Genomic DNA, 21,169 nt, shown 5'->3' with positions numbered 1-21,169 from the left:
TGAGAGAGGAGAGAGTTAGAGAGAAGTGACTGTAAAATTAAAATTTAATTGAAAAAGTCATGGAAGTGTTATAGATGACCGAAAGGCTGCATGGCAAGAAACTGAAGAGCCTTAGAAGATGGACTTTCAGAGGGAGCTTCTCCTCACTCCTCTCAAGCTCATCTAGTGGAGTATGACATTGTTAGGAGTCAGAGAGACATGACTGATTTGACTGAATGTTCACGTTCATAGTTACCCGATGGTGGAACAAGCTTTTTGAAAACCCACTTCTTTCAATAATCATCTGGTTATTATTCAAATTGTATATGTAAGTGACTTTGGATAAACGTGGGAAAAATAAATACATGTAATGTAAATCTCAATTTGATATGGATATAGAGTGAAAAAAGTTCAAAAACACTTTTGAAAAAAGTTCAAAAACACAAAGGCAATTATGTGTATGCGACAACTCTTCAAGGGGAAAGTTATTTGGGGGTGAGGGTGTTGAAAGTACTTGATGTTATTGGATCTTACGTATCCAAGGAGATACAAAGGAGATACAAAGTTTGTCATCCACACATATCTTATATTAGTTTTCATCTGTTCATGTGTGTCATCTGCTTTATGATATAATTTCCTTCAACATCGGCCCCTGACCCTTTAGCTGGTCCTAGACAAGATCCTACATATCAATAACACTACTGGTTAATTTGAAATTCTTTGTTTTCGGTCATCAAATGCCAATCTGTTTGCTGTTTCACCTACATGTACTGTTACTGTTGATGTTAGTCTGTTCTGTTACATACCATTTTGTTATCAAAATGGAAGGAGTACATCCTGTAAATGTTATTTGTTTTAGTTGTTGTGGAATTCAAATCAAATAATTGATCTTGATTGATCTGCAAGATTAGTAGGCCTAACTTTCTTTTCATTTCCTCTATGAACTTTATTTTTCTCGGCATTGTATTGTATTGATATTGCATCGAGAGTTTTTATGTAAGAGTATGAGACTGTTGGGAGTGCTGGTACTATTCCTGTTAACTTCTCTGCCACTATGTGCATGTGTCCCTCGTTATATTCTGGGACAGAACAGTTCTCCTGTCCCCTGTTGCTTTCCTGTTATGTGCCTTTTTACCAACCAAGCTTGTTATGATTCTGGGGCCTGTCATACCATCTGCCTGTATAATATGTGCATGGGTAGTAGAGACATTTTTCATTTGCAGATACAAGCCTATTAATACAGGATTCCACTAATCACCCAATCAGCCAAGATCAAAGGGCCGTTTCCATGGAGTGTGTGTGTTTTGAGGGGTTGTACAGAGACGTGTGAAAGAGACCGTAAGGCCTTGATGGACCCTGTTCCATTCTTAGAAACAATGACGGTTTAGAGAGGGGTACTTTTGTGTGAGGAGAATATGTGTGTGTGTGTGTGTGTGTGTGTGTGTGTAATTGAGGTACATTTTGTTCAGACCACACAGGCTGAAAGTGTCATACAGTTACAGAGTTACAAAGCATCCAGAGGTTGTCATGCGCTCCAGGGGTGAAAGTATTCTACGTCAAAAAGGGGTATCAAAGTGCTGGTGTTTGCTGCCCTCTGGTGGGAAGTTGATAAACAGTAGGTGCATTTGGACACTGAATCTATCTGATCGTTTTAGACATTTTATTTTGTTGTTTTGTTGTCACAGAGCCATATAATGTGCCGTTCGTAACTGAATACATGTCTTTGTTATAAATACAGTTTGTAATTTAGTTTATAGCTTTTATATATATATATATATATATATATATATATATATATATATATATATATATCAGTTTGTTTTAGCTTTATTGCAGGCCTAGTCATAAAGAAGATGCATTCTTCTCTTCTTGTAAACGTCATCACATCTCAAGGGAAGCCACTTCGAAAGTTTGTTTAGATCCAGTGACACTGCCTTCATGGAAACGAAACGTCACACTTCGGTACTCTATTCTAGAACCAAAGAAGTGACGCAAAGTTCTAGAATCGAACAATAATTTCAGAATCCGTGGACATTTCAGAATAATAACCTACACAAACGACAACACATTGTTATTGAGCGATTTTCATCATAAAATACCTTGCCAAAAAGCTAGCGTTGAACAAGTAAGTTCATAATTAAGTAAATATGGAGCTGCCAAGCAAATCTGTAGTCTTTGTTGAAAGATATAGATTATAGTTAAATTACTTTAGGTGTTAAGTTTAGCCTAGGTGTAATAGCTAAGTAGGCTAGCGTGGCTCAGCCCAGGCTTAACTACAAATAGCCAAGATATAACTAGGCCTTTTTTCATAATGAGTTTTTAAATATTTCTAGTTTTGTAGATGTAGAGATTTCGCCTAGGCTACTTATTGCTCACAGTTCAAAGTGGCAGGGTGAGCTGGTTCTCTCTCGTCTGCATGGGCTTTTAGGATATCTGATCTGACATTATCATTGTCATTGGTTTGTCACTCTCACTTTTCAGGTCCATATGTTCTCCATTGATCATGGATCATTTGAGCCCGGTAGGCCTAAGAACTATTTTTTTAAGCATGTTGTGCTCACTGTTTGAAATAACATGTTTTATGTTATTGTTATTTAAACCTGTGAGCAATTATGTATGGTATTCGTGAAGAAATCAATAAGCATACAAAACAGTTGCAGTGACTTTTGTCTTTGGTGATACAAATCAGCAGAGGCGGACAGAGTACACAGCTTCATTACTTGAGTAAAAGTACAGATACCCTTTGCTAAATTTTACTCAAGTACAAGTAAAAGTACAACAGTCAGATGTCTACTTAATTAAAAGTACTAAAGTACTTGTTTTTAAAAGTACTTGAGTACAAGAGTACATTTTCTAAATATTGCATTACTACTGCCACAGTGCTTACATTTATGTACAGAAACATCCTACATGGAGTTATGAAACAATTTAATGTTAATACCTTGGAGAATGTAAAATGAATTGAAAGTAAAATCAAGTCATTTTCATCTTTTTACCATGTTGCCAGGGATGGGCAGTATTTCTAATACATGTATTTAAAATACGTATTTCAAATACAAAATACTATTTTGTAATGGAAACACTTGAAGCGAAAACTATCATTAACTTGTTCAGAAAATTGAAATAGTCTGGCGAGGTGGGGCCACAGGTAGGCACATTCCCGGGATGGACCTGCTGCGTCTTCATCCATTGTTTCGTCCATGGTTTCGTCTCTTATCTAAATCTAACCATGGAGTTGACTTTGGCGGAAAGCTGAAGGTGATTGCTGATAGGCTGTCCCAATCAGTGGCGCTTGCACAATCCAATCACGTTTGAGAGGGAAACAACAAATTAAGGGTTTCCGAGATTTTTCTTTTTTCCTTTTTTTTTAGAAGTAGTAACGGGTACTCACGGTTATGGATAGAAATGTAGTGGAGTAAAGAGTATAATATTTGCCTCTCAAATGTAATTGAGTAAAGTCATGAGTACTCCGTTACTGTCCAGCTCTGCAAATCAGTGTTGACCTCTAACCTTCCCCTTTGTTCAGTGGTCTTCACCATTGGCAGTGACGATGAAGAGGACGTTGGAGACAATCGCAGGTGAGCTGGCTTAGCAACCTTCATCATCATCATTCTTATTCTTCGTCTTCTTATACATGCATATTTTATCTTATCACTTCATCCTCTCAATACTGTCAGAAGTCTATTAGCGTGTCCTTGTTTTGGCAGTGAGGTGTCAGGCACAAAGTCTGCAGAAGAATTCTGCTTCACTGTTGCAAACTCTGGGAGGAGCCTAGGGGAAACGTATGACATGTTACAGTCATACAACGCAAAACTGGTCAGTATTTAAGCCTATATCTCCAAATATTTTCTTTGTCCATTTAGAATGCTGCTGTACAGGTGATGTAATGTAGCCTTGTTGTATCTCATGAAACAATTGTGTCAGTACTCTGTGAAAAGAAAGCATGCTGTAGTAATCAAATTATATTTTTAATAGCCAAAAACACTTATGGCTAAGTATGAAAGTGTGTATAATATGGTTTAATTAGCTTTATTAATTCCTAATTATTCTATTGACAGATCAATGAAAGAGAGAGACTTTTGTCAGGTCTCAATGAAAGAGAACAAAAGGTTTGCTTGGCTATTTATTAGTCACTCTTTTGCCAAAGATTTTTACCTGTTTGTGTGATTCTTTTGGAGTAAAAGTAGAACTATTTTTCCTCAGCTCAATGAGCTGCAAAAGCAAAAACAGGAACTGGAACATATCCGAGATCAGATTGAGAGCACATTTTGTGTTATTGAGGTGTGCCATCAATTTTTACTTCATTTTACTTCACTTTACACATAAATGCATAAGAGTAGCACATTTCACATTCTAAAATATTAACATGTGGCAGTTAGTGCCTCCCATGGACGGAATTTCATAAAATTTGATGCGTCCTAAGAATGTTATGGTGATTGTGTTTGGTAATTTGAAAACCAAGCCCAAAAAAGGGTAACTTTAAAGGGTACATTTGAAAATGTATTTAAAAAAAATAATAAAGTTGTCTGCATGGCCTGTAGATGATGTAGATGTCGATGTGTCCCCTGTCTATCTTATAATCTGTATTAATAAAAAAAAAATTCTTCAATATTTCTAGAGGCGGGTCTTCCTACTGTCTGAGGAGAATTTAAAACGATTTAAAATTTACAGCAAGGTAATTTGCAGCCTATCCTCTTCCACTTTCCTTGAATGATCTTCAGTGGTGCTTTTTTGTGTGAATCCAAACATTTTCTTGGATATTTTGCTTCTTTCTAGTCCCTGAAATATAAAGAGGAGCTTCAAAACATTGTCAAGCAAATCCCAGTCCAAAACCAGGTACACCATTGGAACCACTGACTGTATATACAGTCAATGATTGGAACACTATTGGTATACTATAGGGAAACCATTGTTTTACCTCTTGAATCTTTCACTTATTTCAGGGATGTTTTTAAAATATTTTCTTTGGTCATTCCAGGATGTGCAGATAAAGGTCCCTGGTTTTCTTCGACGGCTTTACCTGAAGCTGAAGAAATGCACAAACTGAAAATTATTTTCAATGTGAAGCATCTTCAAACCATATTAAGGTATCATAATAAAGTTACTACTTTTAAATATGACATATCTTGTTCATCTGCATGCTACTGTATCTGCTGCTCTGATAGCCAGGTGGTCTCTTGGAGTATGCTAGGCTAAATGATGCCTATTCTATGCTATCTATCTATCTATCTATCTATCTATCTATCTATCTATCTATCTATCTATCTATCTATCTATCTATCTATGTGATCTTAGATAGATAGATAGATAGATAGATAGATAGATAGATAGATAGATACTGATAGATAGCATAGAATAGGCATCATTTAGCCTAGCAGATAGATAGATACCTCAATAGATAGATAAGGAATGTACTAAACCTTTTTTGTGCCACGGCACACTTTTGACACTTAAAATGTCCCACGGCACACTAACATCCTGTGAAGAAAAAATAAACATATCATAGCCTAACATTTCAAATAATACACAGTTTTGGCCTTATTATGGCTTCTATGCAAGACCTGCTCAATAAAACAAGCGCCCTCTGTTTCATTTGTAGGTGACTATCTAATTTAATTGTTGTTATGAACTGGATATGTGATGATTCTGTAAATACTGGATATGGGGCCCCCGTTGTACAATGCCTGCATGCCACAAATAGTGCAATCATACAATCAATGAGAGCATGTGGTTATAAATTCTTTGATGCAACAGTTGCTTTTCTGGACCAGTGAGTGACATTTGGGTAATTTTCTGCGGCACACCTGATGATCTCTCACGGCACACTAGTGTGCCCCGGCACAGTGGTTGAAAAAGACTGTACTAAGGGATGTATAAGCATGAGTACTGAACTATCTATACTGAACAAAATTAACAAGTCATATTTTCATGTTTTGACCTTTCAAGTTTTAGAGCCATCTTTAGCAAGTTTCACCATTGTCCTAGTTGATTCATACAGAGCCCCTAAAAGGTCAAGTAAAAAAAGATGTACAACCAACAAAGTTGGGACGTTGTGTGAAATGTAAATAAAAACAGAATGTGATAATATACAAGTCTCGTAAAACCATATTTAGCAGTAAAAAGAACATAGACAACATATCAAATGTTGAAAATTTAAATTTGGATTATTTCATGGAAAATATATGTTAATTTTCAATTTGGTGCCAGCAACATGTTTCAAAAAAAGTTGGGACGGGAGCATGTTTACCACTGTGCTGCTTCACCTCTTCATTTAACAAAATTCTGTAAATGTTTATGAACTAAGGAGACCATTTGCTACAGTTTTGAGAATGAAATGTTGTCCCATTACTCCCCGATATAGGATTTCAGTTGCTCAACTGTATGGGGTATTCTAAGTCATGTTTTTCATTCCATTATGCACCTAATTTGACAAATTTGGACTGCAGACAGTCCATCTTAGCACCTGGACTCTTCCTCTATAGAAAAATACTATTTAAATATGTGCAGAATTAATTTTTGCATTGTTTTCCTAAAATATTCAAGGGTAGTCCCTGGAAAAGACATTGCCAGGATGGCAGTATATGTTGCTCAAAACCTGTATTCATCATTCAGAATTGATTGTGCCTTGCCAAATGTGCAAGATGCCCATGCTGTAGGCACTAATGCTCCTCCACACCGTCATAGATGCTGGGTTTGGAACTGAGCACTAAAACAAGTTGGATAGGTTGAATACTTGGATAGGCCCTCTCTTCTTTAGCCCAGATGAGTCCATGATTTCCAAAAAGAATGGCAAACTTTGATTGGTCTAACGACAGGACCTTTTTCCACATTACCTCAGTCCATTTTAAACAAGCTCAGGCCCAGATAAGAGGGTGGTATTTTCTGTATCATGTCTCAATACAGTTTTAGCTGTTACAATTTTGGCTGCAGTTTTTGAATTGAGTATAAAAATGTGCACATAGACAATGGTTATCAGAGGTTTTCCTGAGCCCATACAATGACAGGTCTGGAAACAGGTCTGGTGTTGATGCAATGCCATTTGAGCAGGGATGGATTACTGCACAGGCCTACCGGGCCCAGGCCCAGGGGCCCAAGGGGTCAGGGGGCCCTGAAGCCCAAGCTTTTGCATGGAATCATTGCCTCAATATCAACAAATCAGGATGTAGTCTATGAATCTGATTGAATTCAGTATTGGCCATCCCCAAAATGCACCAGAATACAGGAAATCACATCAAACAAATTAAAAAAATTCTGGGGGAGGACCCCCAAACCCCCCTCCCACATATACGACAATAAGTGGGGGGCCCTTAATATATCTGGGCCCAGGGGCCTGAAAGTTCATAATCCGCCCATGCATTTGAGGTCCAAAAGACCACGGCCATCCATTGTGTTTTTCAGCTCTATCCCTTGTTTGCAAAGATTTCTCTGGATTCTCTGAATATTGTAATAATATTATGTCCTGTAGATTATTAACTCCCCAAATACGTCACAATTTCATGTTAAGAAGCATTAAAATGACATTGTTCCCTCATTTGTGTGCACAAGTTTACGCAGAGTGATGAATACCCCTACCTCTCTGGGATGCTCTTTTTCATACCCAATCGTGTTGCCACTTACCCTAATTAGTTGTGAAACATTCTTCCTTTTGTTTTCTTTATCAGTACACTTAACATAACTTTCCCAGCATTTTGTTACCCTGTCCCAACTTTTTTTGAAACATGTTGCTGGTATCAAAGTCAAAATTAACATATATTTTCCATGAAATAGTCAGATTTGTCATTTTCAACATTTGATATGTTGTCTGTGTCCTTTTTGCAATTAAATATGAGTTTAAGAGATTTGTAGATTATTACATTCTGTTTTTAATCCACATTTTACACAATGTCCCAACTTTTTCTGTTTTGGGGTTGTACTTTGTGGGCATGTTAAAGTAAATTGCATGCACATTGTATATATTGTGAGCTGAATTAACTAAAGTGTGCACAATTGAGTAAATGTGACATTTATCATGATTAATAGATCATGAGTCGTGTCTTCTAAAATGTGTGGGCACAGTAGAGTAAATTGCGCACACAATACATTGCGAGCTCAATTTACTGAAACATTCCCACTATTTATTAAATGTTTGTACACTGCTGTTTAAGTCTGGGGTCACTTAGAAATGTCCACTCCACTCCATTATAGACAAAATACCAGCCGACTGCTTCTTCCCTACATGGTTCTGGCATACTCACAACCAAAGAGGCCAAAGTGCTTGGGAGTTCAAAAGATCCAGTATTCGAAGGTGCTCATTGCTTGAATTTCCCCTTGGGGATCAATAAAGTATCTATCTATCTATCTATCATTGGTGTAAGGAACCCAGTAGTTTGCATAAAAAGAAAACCCAAGGCATCTTTTAGGAAAATATATTTTAAAAAAGCCTGTATGTTAGTGGCTTTATCATGATAGAAAACCTTTAAAAGTGAGCTGAGTGGGACCACCAGCGCCACAAACAGCCTTCTCCAGGGTGTAGTCCTCAGCAAACCATTTTCTCTTTTGTGAGTTATGGCATAGTTTGGAAGTGTGTTTTGGGTCCCCCTTTTAGATGAAATTAGCTGTAATCAAATGCTGTCCACAGGCTGTGGCATGGTGTTGCAAACCCCATACAATTTCCCCACTTCACTACCACCAAAGCAAGCACCCCCAAACCATCACATACATACTGTAGTCAAACACTCTTAGAGCATTTGTTTGGTGTTTCACAGAATTCATTGTTGTGATCTGAGCACCTTAGATTTGTCTGTATACAACACTGTTCCCAGTCTTCCTCTCTCGAATGTTATTTTACCCATCTAGCCAAATCTTTACTTTTTATTGGCCAGTCTGAGAAATGCCTTTTTCTTTACAACTCTGCCCAGAAGGCCATCATCCTTAAGTCACCTCTTCTATTAATGTTGACACTTTTGCGGGTACTTCAAAACTGCCAGGAATTTGAAGCATCTGTCTCTCAAACTCAATACTCTAATGTACCGTATTACGTATTTGTCCTCTTGTTCAACTGTGCACCGGGACCTGCCAGCCCTTTTTCTATTCTGGTTAAAGCCAGTTTACTCTTCTGTGAAGGGAGTAGCCAGAGACTTTCTAATGAGGAGACACAGCACTCAAAAAATCCTCCATAGAAATGCATGGGGCAGAGGTATTCAAATACTAAGACCTAAACAACATATACAGATCAATCTAGCACAGTTAATTAAATTAACGGCAATAAAAAGGGGTGTATTGTGTCCAATGTGTTTATTATTGTTTTAATTTAGTTTTTCTGTTCTGCTAATTGATTCCGGTTCTGGTTCTTTCTTAGAGATTCTACTCGATTCTATTTGTAATGCCAACTTTGCTTTGTTGATTTTTGTGCCGATTATGACGCGGTGAATTCTCCGAAAGCTTCCGTGTCCCACCTTTGCCCCTCCGCCTTTCCATGACTGCACCGGACGAAGCGTGGCCATCTCCATCTCCTCAAATAGCCCTGCTTGTCTAATTGGCTAAAGAGATGGATATCTACGATGAGCTTCTGTGGCAACTAATCGCGACAGCAGACTATGTGCCTAATTGCCAGCTTGTTAAGCAATTTGGATCCCAAAGTAGTTTTATTGATGTTGGATAAACATCGAGGTTGAGGAAAGGACACTGTAAATGAGGCTGCAGTTCGACACACTGTTTCCTGTACATCATGAAAGTAGCATAATAAGGATGGTGGATCCGCAGGTATTCACTGTTAGTCTAAATATCAGCAAGAATGCATAATGAATTGTTAACACATTATCATAATATTATTAAGCTGCAAACTTTGAGAGGAGCTTTGAGGTGAATATTGAAGTATTTGCCATCATTAACATAGCGTTATTTATTTGGTAATGTACATCATTGCTAAGGATATTAAAGTATGACGTATTTAAAATATGAAATTAGGCTGAGTCATTTGAGCCCAAATTAAACTTTAAGCTTTTTGAGACCATGTCTTATTATTTAGAGGGAACAATAAAACAAAACGTGCACATAAATCATAACACCCGGAAAAAATATTCTCACATGTGACATTTCCCGGACTCCATAGATGCCTTTAGATTAGACAGTGTGGTGTTCCATCTTCCCACCCACGGCTTCCCTGCAGACAGCGCCCTCTAGTGTCAACCAGAGGCTATGCAAGGACTGATTGACACCTGACTGACCCCAAGCTGTTCAGTTGCTAAAGGAGGGTCAGGGTGTGCCCTTTTAGATTTAGATACAGATTACTGTTGAAACTACACCCTGTAACCACAGGCACACACCACTGCACAGTAAACATTCCTTTTGTGATTTTTATTATCCATTGCATGTCAGCTTTTCACCAGTTCAGGTTAATTTACTAGCCTTAACACACACATGCATGCTTACATACATAGGCCTACTGTGCATACATACTTTACTGTATACTAGGAGGTGCATCTAAAATAAATATTCATAAACCTTGTATTTCAGTATTTCTAAGTTATGTTACTTACAGTCACGCAGCATGGTTATCTGGTATACTGTATGTCAGTATATAATTTCTATTTTTTTAATAGTTTGAATGACACAATTGAGTCACACAAGACACAAATGAATGACACGCTTTACCACATTTCAGCTTGAGAGATGTCAATATCAGTAAAAAAGAAAATCCTGTCATCTTTCCATTTGCTCAGTGCTTCATAGAGTTCCCTCACTTAGCTTTGGAACTTAGTCTCTGTCAACTTGAATCATGTATGTATTGTTTTGCTAAAAACAAATAATAGTACAAAAATAAATAGTTACACATCATAGCATGCAATTTGATATACCAACAGCTTTAAATTGCAAACTTTTTAATATTCTAAAGTAATTTAAAGACCCCCTCTGGTGAAAATCAAGTTTTTAACCTGAAGGTGATGCCTGCTGATATGACTGAGTCCGATTTTAACTTTGGCAGTGTGACTGGTGATAAAGCCACTAGGGGGCGCACTTGACAGTGGTCATTCATCCACATGATTTGTGAGAAAGTAGAAGAGGGGGCCACCTGACTTGCTACATCACAATAATTTCCTACTCGGTTTAGTTTAAGTGCCATTAAATTGCTGATTTGCTTCCAGAAGACGACTTACAGGCTCCAGGCAGACACATTTGACATAATGTTTTTGAGCAAATGTTGAAAGTGACACATTTTTATGTGTTTATTAATGAATGCTCACTTCTAGGGCCCTGATTTTATAACGCAACAAGCACTGTGGCAGTACAACCATGCTGGAGATGCGTATCTGTTAATTTCATTGAGACAAAGGTGGGCACAATTAAGCATATATGGGTAGGTGGATGTGGGAAATGTTGGTGAATAGTTGGTGGATGTGGGAAATGTTGGTGAATAGTTGGATGTGGGAAATTCAGTCATTCTTCATCACAATGATTCAACCATACCTTATTATAAATATTAACATTCCCATGGAGCTCAGCAATTGCTCTGGAGTATGGAGTAAACAAATTTCCCATCTCAAACAGAACCGTTTGCGCTCGAGGAGACCGAGAGGTTCTTGTACAGGAGGTCTACCTAACATTAAATCATTAAATGTTTCATAGAAAAGGTGCTTCTTTGAATGTTCGTCCTGGAACTCCCATGTCTGTGTGCAGACATACCCCTGCATTACCATTAGAATCTTGTTATGGTCTCAATCTTGATAGTCTTGATCTTGTAATCATGTTATGAAACTGGCACAACAAATTCTGTCAAGTTATGAAATTATCTTAAGGTCATGTGTGTTGTGAGCCGTGCTGCCTATCAATGAAATTAGGACCCCTTTATATTGATGTAGTGGTCCTCAACGCTTTTTACAGTGCATGAAAATGCACTGTACTGTTCTTCCTAGGCAATTTCTTATTATTATTATTCCGCTTACCACTTTTTCTAGACGCAATTTCTCTTGAACAGTTTAACTTAGAAACTTCATTCAAACTTTGTAACGTAGGTCTTCAAACAGATCGGGTTGCTATATCTTTTCAACTTTGAAACTTTTATACTTTTTAAACTATTAAAGAAAAACTTTTTAAAAATCCCCATAGACTTAACATTGCCGATTATGACATCATAATACGGCCATTAAGCAATTAGAATCCTATGGCAGGTGTTCAGGCCACCTGCAGCCTCACGATGTGTTTCCACACAACGAAATTTCGCGTCGCTCTCACTGAGGTTGAATGGAGACGAAATTCGCCCTAGTTGGGCGAAATGAAAGCGAATCGCCGAGGCAGGCGAAACAAAGTTGGCCAAAGTTTAACTTTATTTAAATGAGGACCATTCGAGAACCAATCAGGTCCGCGTCTTTGTGTTTGGAGGCGGGAGTTACAAAAAAGTCTGACCAAGATGGCGGAGACTATCTGAGCTGTAACGTGAACATTTGTATGTGATTAAAATGTTTCTACATGAACATTGGCACTTGTATCAACACGAATTGTGGTTTATATGCCACACGAACTTAGTCAGAGCACATACACCACTAAATAGACCACTATATATGTTAGTTTAAGCACTCAATCTTTTTTAGCTAGCTGACAGGCGAAATGCTAGTATTTTAGGACATTGGATTGCATTGTAAACCTAGCTAGACAGCTAGGCTACATGCTGCAACACAGGTATGAAATATATTATGTCTTATTGACCTTGTTGTTTCTATGAACATGAATTGTTGTTTATAGGCAACATTAACTTAGTCGAGGCATAAAGACCCCTGGATATCTTCATTAAGTACTTAAACGTTTGAATTAGCTGATTAGCCTAATTAGCTCGCTTGCCACCACTGGCTAGACACTGCAGTCTAGGTTAGCGGTTTCGCCGTCACGCCCCCGAGGCGAAATTTCGCTGGCCGAAAATCACGAGGTGTTTCGCTGTGTGGAAACACACCGTCAGGCTTTAAGCATACAATCTGGGTCAATTAAGACTACACATCCTATTCAACTGTTTCCTCTGCCCAAAACTGTTTCAAAATAAAAGTCCTCACTACAATAATCCACTGTTAAACAATGTAACCCATTAAACTACTGAACTTTTTACATTCAACTTTTAAACGGTCTACTTTTAAACTATCATTAAACTATCTATCTATTAAACTAGCTGTCTATCAACAACTTTTAAACTATCTACATTCAACTTCTAAACTTTTAAACTATATACATTCACTAGCTGTCTATCAACAACTTTTAACTTGTCATCAACTATGTCAACACTTTTCATCAACTATGACTCCTACCCACTGTAGCTAGTTAGCATGGTTAGCAAAGTTAGCATGTTAGCATTGCTAACATTGTTAGCATTTTTAACAAAACTGTTAAAAATGATTAGCTAGGTTAGCTAAGTCACATGGTTAGCATAGTTAGCATGCTAGCATGTTAACATGCTAGTTAGCATTTTTAACAAAACTGCTAAAAATGATTAGCTAGGTTAGCTAAGTAACATGGCTAGCATAGTTAGCATGCTAGCATGTTATCATGCTAGTTAGCATAGTTAGCATAACCAAAGATTGTTAAGGCGGAGCAAGATACTTCATCAGGAGCCACTTCCGCGAACCCGGATCGCACGAGGGGGGGGTAAAAATCCCCCTTTATGCAGAGCAGAGGCAGCGACTGCTCCATTGAAGTCTATGGGCATAGCTCAGAATTTTACCACATATGCTAAGGTCTTAGTTCTATAGAGTTAGGAATGTGAATTTCGGGCACATTTTCATGATCCTCAAACCCTTGTGAACATTTCAGGTACATTTTTAGCATTTTTGAGCATTCCAGTCTGGAGAAAATCGACTTTATATCAAGTGTGCGCCGGTTATTTATGCCGCTGCTGTTGGCGGTTTGCAACGTACGCTCATCAATACGTCATCGACACGCCTCTTTATGCAGACAGGATTTGATCCCCATTTCGCGCCCATAGACATGAACTACGACGAAGTATCTTGCTCCGCCTTAACAATCTTTGGCATAACTGCTAAAAATTATTAGCTAAGTTAGCTAAGTAACATGGTTAGCATAGTTAGCATGCTAACATGTTAGCATGCTAGTTAGCATTTTTAGCAAAACTGCTAAAAATGATTAGCTAAGTTAGCTAAGTAACATGGTTAGCATAGTTAGCATGCTAGCATGTTAACATGCTAGTTAACATTTTTAGCAAAACTACTAAAAATGATTAGCTAGGTTAGCTAAGTAACATGGTTAGCATAGTTAGCATGTTACCATGTTAGTTAACATTTTTAGCAAAAATGCTAAAAATGATTAGCTAGGTTAGCTAAGTAATATGGTTAACATAGTTAGCATGCTAGTTAGCATAGTTAGCATTACTGCTAAAAATGATTAGCTAAGTTAGCTAAGTAACATGGTTAACATAGTTAGCATGCTAGCATTGCTAACATATTTAGTATGTTAGTTAAGTTAGCTAAGTAACATGGTTAACATGTTAGCATTGCTAGCACTGCTATAAAACATTAGCTAAGTAGCATGGTTAATAGAATTACAAATCTTAGCATAACTGCTAGCAAACATTAGAGTCGTTCCAACTTTCAGTTATCGTCAAATATCTACCTATACACAGCCATTAAACTATTTGAATATCAACATTCATTAAACTGCTAGAAAACGTTAGCTAAGTAGCATGGTTAGCAGGTTAGCATTGCTAGCACTGCTATAAAACATTAGCTAAGTAGCATGGTTAGCATAGTTAAAATTCTTAGCATAACTGCTAGCAAACATTAGAGCCATTCCAACTTTCAGTAGTCATCAAATATCTACCTATACACAGCCATTAAACTATTTGAATATCAACATTCATTCAACTTCCAGTCTGTCAACAACTTTTTAACTATTTACCTTCAACTTTTAAACGGTCTACTTTAAAACTATCATTAAACTATCTATTAAACTAGCTGTCTATCAACAACTTTTAAACTATCTACATTCAGCTTTTAAACAGTCTACTTTTAAACTATCAACTTTTATTAAGCTATGCAACCACCATGTCTATCCTAGCATCACCGTAGTAACCATCTCTGTATTATCTGTTTAAACTATACATGATATTTTACATCACAACTTTAGCATTTTCATGCACTGGTAATTCCTTGGAATTGCATTTCTAGTTTGATTTGTGACCCCACATGGACATCGCAAACTGTTATGACCCCACTCATACACAAGACACAAATGAATGACACAAAAGTCACAAATGAAAGAACAAATCTTGGAATGAGGTTTTAAAGTTCATGCATTCACGAATATGCTTTCATGACACTGTAATTGTGTACTCTGGCTACTGCAGATTACGATCATGTAGCCCTGGTTATTTTAATTTGACCTGTGTGGGTAGTGCTCCACCTGTGTAGTGCCCTGCCTCCCCCACAGTGGAAAAGTAATCCTTTTGAAAGAACAGTGTCGTTGTACTACCAATAATGAACTGCAGAGGGAGTGCTCGGACTGTTGATCCTACCGGTTTGTCTGCCAAAATCTTTGTCATGTCAGGGACAAAAAGAGATATTTCCTGACTCTATTCTGGAATAGAAGTGCATGTACAAGAACCTATACCATCATGGTCTCAGTCAAGTACATAGTCTATATAGCATAAGGGGAGTATGGTCCAGGGACTGAAAGGTATATGCCCAGATAAACAATCACAGTCTTGAACCATTTAAATATTTAGCTAATCAATCAGTGCACCATTATGAAGTGATAGTAAACATTAATATCTCCTTAAACTTCTGACGACACATATCTCTATTACTGCTTTATTGCTTTTTTATGAAACATGTCTGGCATTATTTGGAGTGATGCTTTGAGGTGTCTTGTAGTAAAATTCTCCAGTCAAGTGTCTGAGATTATGGCATGGTCATGGATTTATGTATAGATGGAGAGTCCTATCCTTTACAAATGACACGCTTTACCACATTTCAGCTTGAGAGATGTCAATATCAGTAAAAAAGAAAATCCTGTCATCTTTCTATTTGCTCTGTGCTTCATAGAGTTCCCTCACTTAGCTTTGGAACTTAGTCAACTTGAATCATGTATGTATTGTTTTGCTAAAAACAAATAATAGTAAAAAAAATAGTTACACATCATAGCATGCAATTTGATATACCAACAGCTTTAAATTACAAACTTTTTAATATTCTAAAGTAATTTAAAGACCCCCTCTGGTGAAAATCAAGTTTTTAACCTGAAGGTGATGCCTGCTGATATGACTGAGTCCGATTTTAACTTTGGCAGTGTGACTGGTGATAAAGCCACTAGGGGGCGCACTTGACAGTGGTCATTCATCCACATGATTTGTGAGAAAGTAGAAGAGGGGGCCACCTGACTTGCTACATCACAATAATTTCCTACTCGGTTTAGTTTAAGTGCCATTAAATTGCTGATTTGCTTCCAGAAGACGACTTACAGGCTCCAGGCAGACACATTTGACATAATGTTTTTGAGCAAATGTTGAAAGTGACACATTTTTATGCGTTTATTAATGAATGCTCACTTCTAGGGCCCTGATTTTATAACGCAACAAGCACTGTGGCAGTACAACCATGCTGGAGATGCGTATCTGTTAATTTCATTGAGACAAAGGTGGGCACAATTAAGCATATATGGGTAGGTGGATGTGGGAAATGTTGGTGAATAGTTGGTGGATGTGGGAAATGTTGGTGAATAGTTGGTGGATGTGGGAAATTCAGCCATTCTTCATCACAGTGATTCAACCATACCTTATTATAAGTATTAACATTCCCATGGAGCTCAGCAATTGCTCTGGAGTATGGAGTAAACAAATTTCCCATCTCAAACAGAACCGTTCGCACTCGAGGAGACCGAGAGGTTCTTGTACAGGAGGTCTACCTAACATTAAATCATTAAATGTTTCATAGAAAAGGTGCTTCTTTGAATGTTCGTCCTGGAACTCCCATGTCTGTGTGCAGACATACCCCTGCATTACCATTAGAATGTTGTTATGGTCTCAATCTTGATAGTCTTGATATGATCTTGTAATCTTGTTCATGTTATGAAACTGGCACAACAATTCTGTCAAGTTATGAAATTATCTTAAGGTGTGTTGCGAGCCCGAGCTGCCTATCAATGAAATTAGGACCCCTTTATATTGATGTAGTGGTCCTCAACGCTTTTTTGATTTTTGACCCCACATGGACATCACAAACTGTTATGACCCCACTCATATATGGTTTATTAGTTTCACTGAATAATGTCAGGGGGACGCAGTAAGCAGAATTTTGATTTAACTCAATTTGGGGAAGTATAAATGGTAGCTATGCTTCATTTGTTTATATCGTATGCCTTTTGTATTAAATAGTTATAGGAAATGGGGACACCCCCTCTTGAACCAAGTTTGGGAAACCCTGTGTTGCTTTGGTCTTTGTTAATGGCCTTCAGAGTTATAATGTATCCATGTCCTATTATACTTCCTCACCTGTTGTTTTTGTTATATTTACTTCTGTATGCATGGCAGTGTGCTCAGCTGCATGTATTAATAATTAACTCACCTTTCCTCTTGTTGTCTCAAAACAGTCATTAATGACAGATGGCCAGATACCGGCGTCAGTCATTGTCTAACTCTCAAACGTGCGCTAACAGACACACAGATGTGTGCTCAGTGCACAGACATGCAGAAAGAAAGCAACAGAGAGAGAGAGAGAGAGAGAGAGAGAGAGATTGAGAGAAAGAGCTTGAGAGAGGATCCCAAACAGGCTCTTATTTTAAGTCCCCTTATCAATGCTATCATTCACTTTGAGTGGGAGATTTTCCCATGAGATGGAGAGTGAGTGCTCTGCTCAGTGTTTGTGTGTGTGTGTGTGTGTGTCTGTGTCTGTGTCTGTGTGTGTATGTTTACACAAAGGAGAGAGAAGGAAGATTAAGAATGCAAGTGATTTATTCCTTTTATCCATTTACGAAAGTGCCACCTTTTGTTTTGCCAAATCAGTTACACACTAGCCGGCCACAAAGATCAACCATATTCATAACCCTTCTCTGTTTCTGTTTCTTACAAGCCGTAAGTTTGTCACTAAACCAGCCCTGTGTTTCTGTAGTACAAGTCTGACTAAACTGAATTTCTGAATGAATAGACACAAATGTATACCACTCTTTATCATCTCAATTTTGTCATCCTAAACCAGTTGCTGCATCATTACAGTAGGAGACAGAAAGCCATTTCACTTAATAAGATCTGAAGCCTAACCTCTAAAAGTTTAAAGGTAACTTTTTGACAGATCACTTTATATTCTTTTTTTATATTTCACGCATGGACAGAGTTGGTCTGACTTTGACCCCTGAAGTGGTCGTCTACCTTCCTCAGAGGCCAGCCAACAGCTCTGATTAGCCGACGGCTGGAGTCCAGTTTCCAGTGTAGGGTAGCCAGCCTGGTCAAATATTAATTGGCTTGGTGCTTCGCTGAAAGTTCGTCTGCACTGAGGTTCAGCAGATGCTAGAGGGAGGCTGGGGTTTCACCCTAACTTTGTTTTACGAACAAAGGCCCCCTACAAAGATACACATTTAGCTAGTAACTCTCTCACACACACACACACACAAACTCACACAGAGACAGACACACACACACACACACACACACACGCGCATATGCAAACTTCACTGTCTTTATTGAGTGCGAAGTGTTTTTCTAAGATGACCATCTCACACTCATCTGGCACTCCATTTGAACTTTTCTACTCTTTTTCTTTTAACTTTTTGCGTCTCCTCTCCACACACGCATCCTCATCCTCTCTCTTGCCCCTCATTCTCTCTCTTGCCCCTCATTCTCTCTCTTGCCCCTCATCCTCTCTTGCCCCTCATCCTCTCTTGCCCCTCATTCTCTCTCTTGCCCCTCATCCTCTCTTGCCCCTCATTCTCTCTCTTGCCCCTCATCCCCTCATTCTCTCTCTTGCCCCTCATCCTCTCTTACCCCTCATCCTCTCTTGCTCTGTTTAGTTTTGTCATCTCTCCTCTTTACTCCCCACATTGTATATCCTGGTTGCCTTTGAGCTGCCCTCTGCTCTCCTCTCTCTCTCTTCTTCTTCTCTTTCTCTCTCTCTCTCTTTCTTCTCATCCCACTCTCAACTCTCTCTTATACCCTCTTATCTCTTTTGCTCGTGACAGTTGACAAATAGCAGAAAGCACCGAGACTAACCTGAGATTCTTTGCCGGTGCAGCCTTGATTGCATTGCATTTTAGTTTGGCTCTTGACAAATCGGAGTATTTTTAGTCTCTTTGCAGGAACATGTGAGGGCTGTGGCAGAGGAAGGCTGCACAGCTGTCAAACTGGTAGATGTAATGAGGGGGTTGATGGTTGTGTAATGGTTGTCAAATGTTTGCTTCATGGCTCTTCTTTTGATGCTAGCAAACATCACAGGCCTGACAACGATGTTTTCGGTAACCACACAGAAGTGAGAAAATCAGCACCCACACACCCTCAATGCCTACAATGCACACACACGCAAACACACACACACACACACACACACACACACACAGACACACACACACACACACACACACACACACACACACACAGGGTTTGCACATAATTCTGTTCAGCCACAATCCACTGTGTCTGACTGAATCTGATTTTGGTAACAACTTTGGTATGGTAACTACTTCGAGTGGTTTTGTGAAGCAAATGTTACATTTAGACGCCCATAATCTCCACAGGGCTTCCTTGTGAATTGGTGAGGAACGACCCCCTGTATTCACAAACATCAGCTCTCCCACACTTAACTGCATACGCATACATACACACACACCCTCTACACACACTTGCAGGGGGCACCATAAATCCTGCGGGAGGATCAGAATAATAGCAAACATACATGTGTGTATGGTTAACCCTGCTGTTGTTGCTAGCATAGTATTGTTGAAGTGGTACATTTGAAAATGTTTCGTAGCATTGGAAGTGTGTGTTGCTCAACCATTAGACGCATGTTGCAAAGCTTTGCAGCTGAGAGGGAACTACTTCCCTTTTGGGTTTGCCAATGTGACAAAGATGTGGCAATTGTGAGTGTTTAATTGCATAAACTAGTTTATCATTTCTACTCTATTTAATCTGGCTGGATTAGGTAACCACCACAGTGTTTTAGGGAGATGCTGTTCCAGCTGGATGGAAATGATGACACACAGGGCAAAACGGAGAAATAAGTTTAAGCATATAACCCTTTTTTAATTAGTAAATTATTTTATTGTTATTTAAAGCACAGTTTCAGCCATTTACCATAAAAAATAAAATAAGAGGATAACAGTTAGCAAATATGTAAAATGCAAAGAGAATCCAGGGCGTGGGCTCTGTAAAACACCATGAAAAAATTTGAATCATTTGGACGCTATATAGATAAAATTGTGATACACTCTGATACATGTTCTTCTGGTGCAGATCTGGTGTGGACCTCGGGATGTCTCTCCTTGCCGACGGCTTGTATTTCCTGGTTGCTTCAGCCATTCTCAAGTTGGTCGTAGACATTGTGAGAAAAGCATTAATGACTATCAAGTCTATTACTTTGGCAGATGGCCAGTACTGTACACAGCTGGGGTATGAACCAGGTTAAGAGATTGCCTGTTAAGCTTTGACCTGGAGGCTAACTATAAAGCTATAAAGCATAATGGCTCATTTAATGGTATAACAGTTGCTTGTTACAGAGCCAAACGGAATATAATATGCACACACGCACGCACACATGCACGCACACACGCACACACACACACACACAGAAGTTTTTCAAATGCCTTGATGTATCATAGGATGTTCTGTGTAAATGTCAATGGAACCACAAAGGATATTACAGGGTGGTACCCATTATTGTTCTTTCCGGTGGTGAATGTTGCAGTGTCTTTCTCTAAAGCAATGAGCAAACATACTGCCGAGGTGACACGTCAAACACCACAAACCAGAGCACCGTTGCAGCTATTTTACAGTAAAGATTGGTGTCTTCACCTACACACAAGTACCATACACTCTCCCTGTCTTTCTCTCTCTCACATGCACATGCACACACACCACACACACACTAACTCACACACTCACACACACACACACACACACACACACACACACACACACACACACATTAATACTGACATATGCACATACCCATGCACACATGCACACATTGTGCCAAAACCCACACATTTGCAAACACACACACACACACACACACAC

At 38.6% G+C, this 21,169-nt stretch overlaps 1 long non-coding RNA gene across 1 annotated transcript; it reads right to left on the bottom strand.

Moving 5' to 3' along the window:
- Positions 1 to 4,245: 4,245 nt before the first annotated feature.
- LOC143139269 (uncharacterized) lies at positions 4,246 to 19,276 on the bottom strand. The gene is made up of 4 exons (XR_012990365.1): positions 19,151 to 19,276; positions 5,400 to 5,457; positions 4,898 to 5,005; positions 4,246 to 4,758 (listed from the first exon to the last, which is right to left on the bottom strand). It is a non-coding gene; the product is annotated as an uncharacterized LOC143139269 (long non-coding RNA).
- Between the last annotated feature and the right edge of the window lie 1,893 nt (positions 19,277 to 21,169).

Source organism: Alosa pseudoharengus, unplaced genomic scaffold (genome assembly GCF_046254945.1).
Source record: "Alosa pseudoharengus isolate Yale_2024_CS ecotype anadromous, Long Island Sound unplaced genomic scaffold, YU_APseudo_1.1 YU_APseudo_1.1_scf_22, whole genome shotgun sequence".
Taxonomy (NCBI): domain Eukaryota; kingdom Metazoa; phylum Chordata; class Actinopteri; order Clupeiformes; family Clupeidae; genus Alosa; species Alosa pseudoharengus.
Note: the sequence above shows the minus strand (reverse complement) of the source record. Positions and strands in the feature narration are given on the sequence as shown.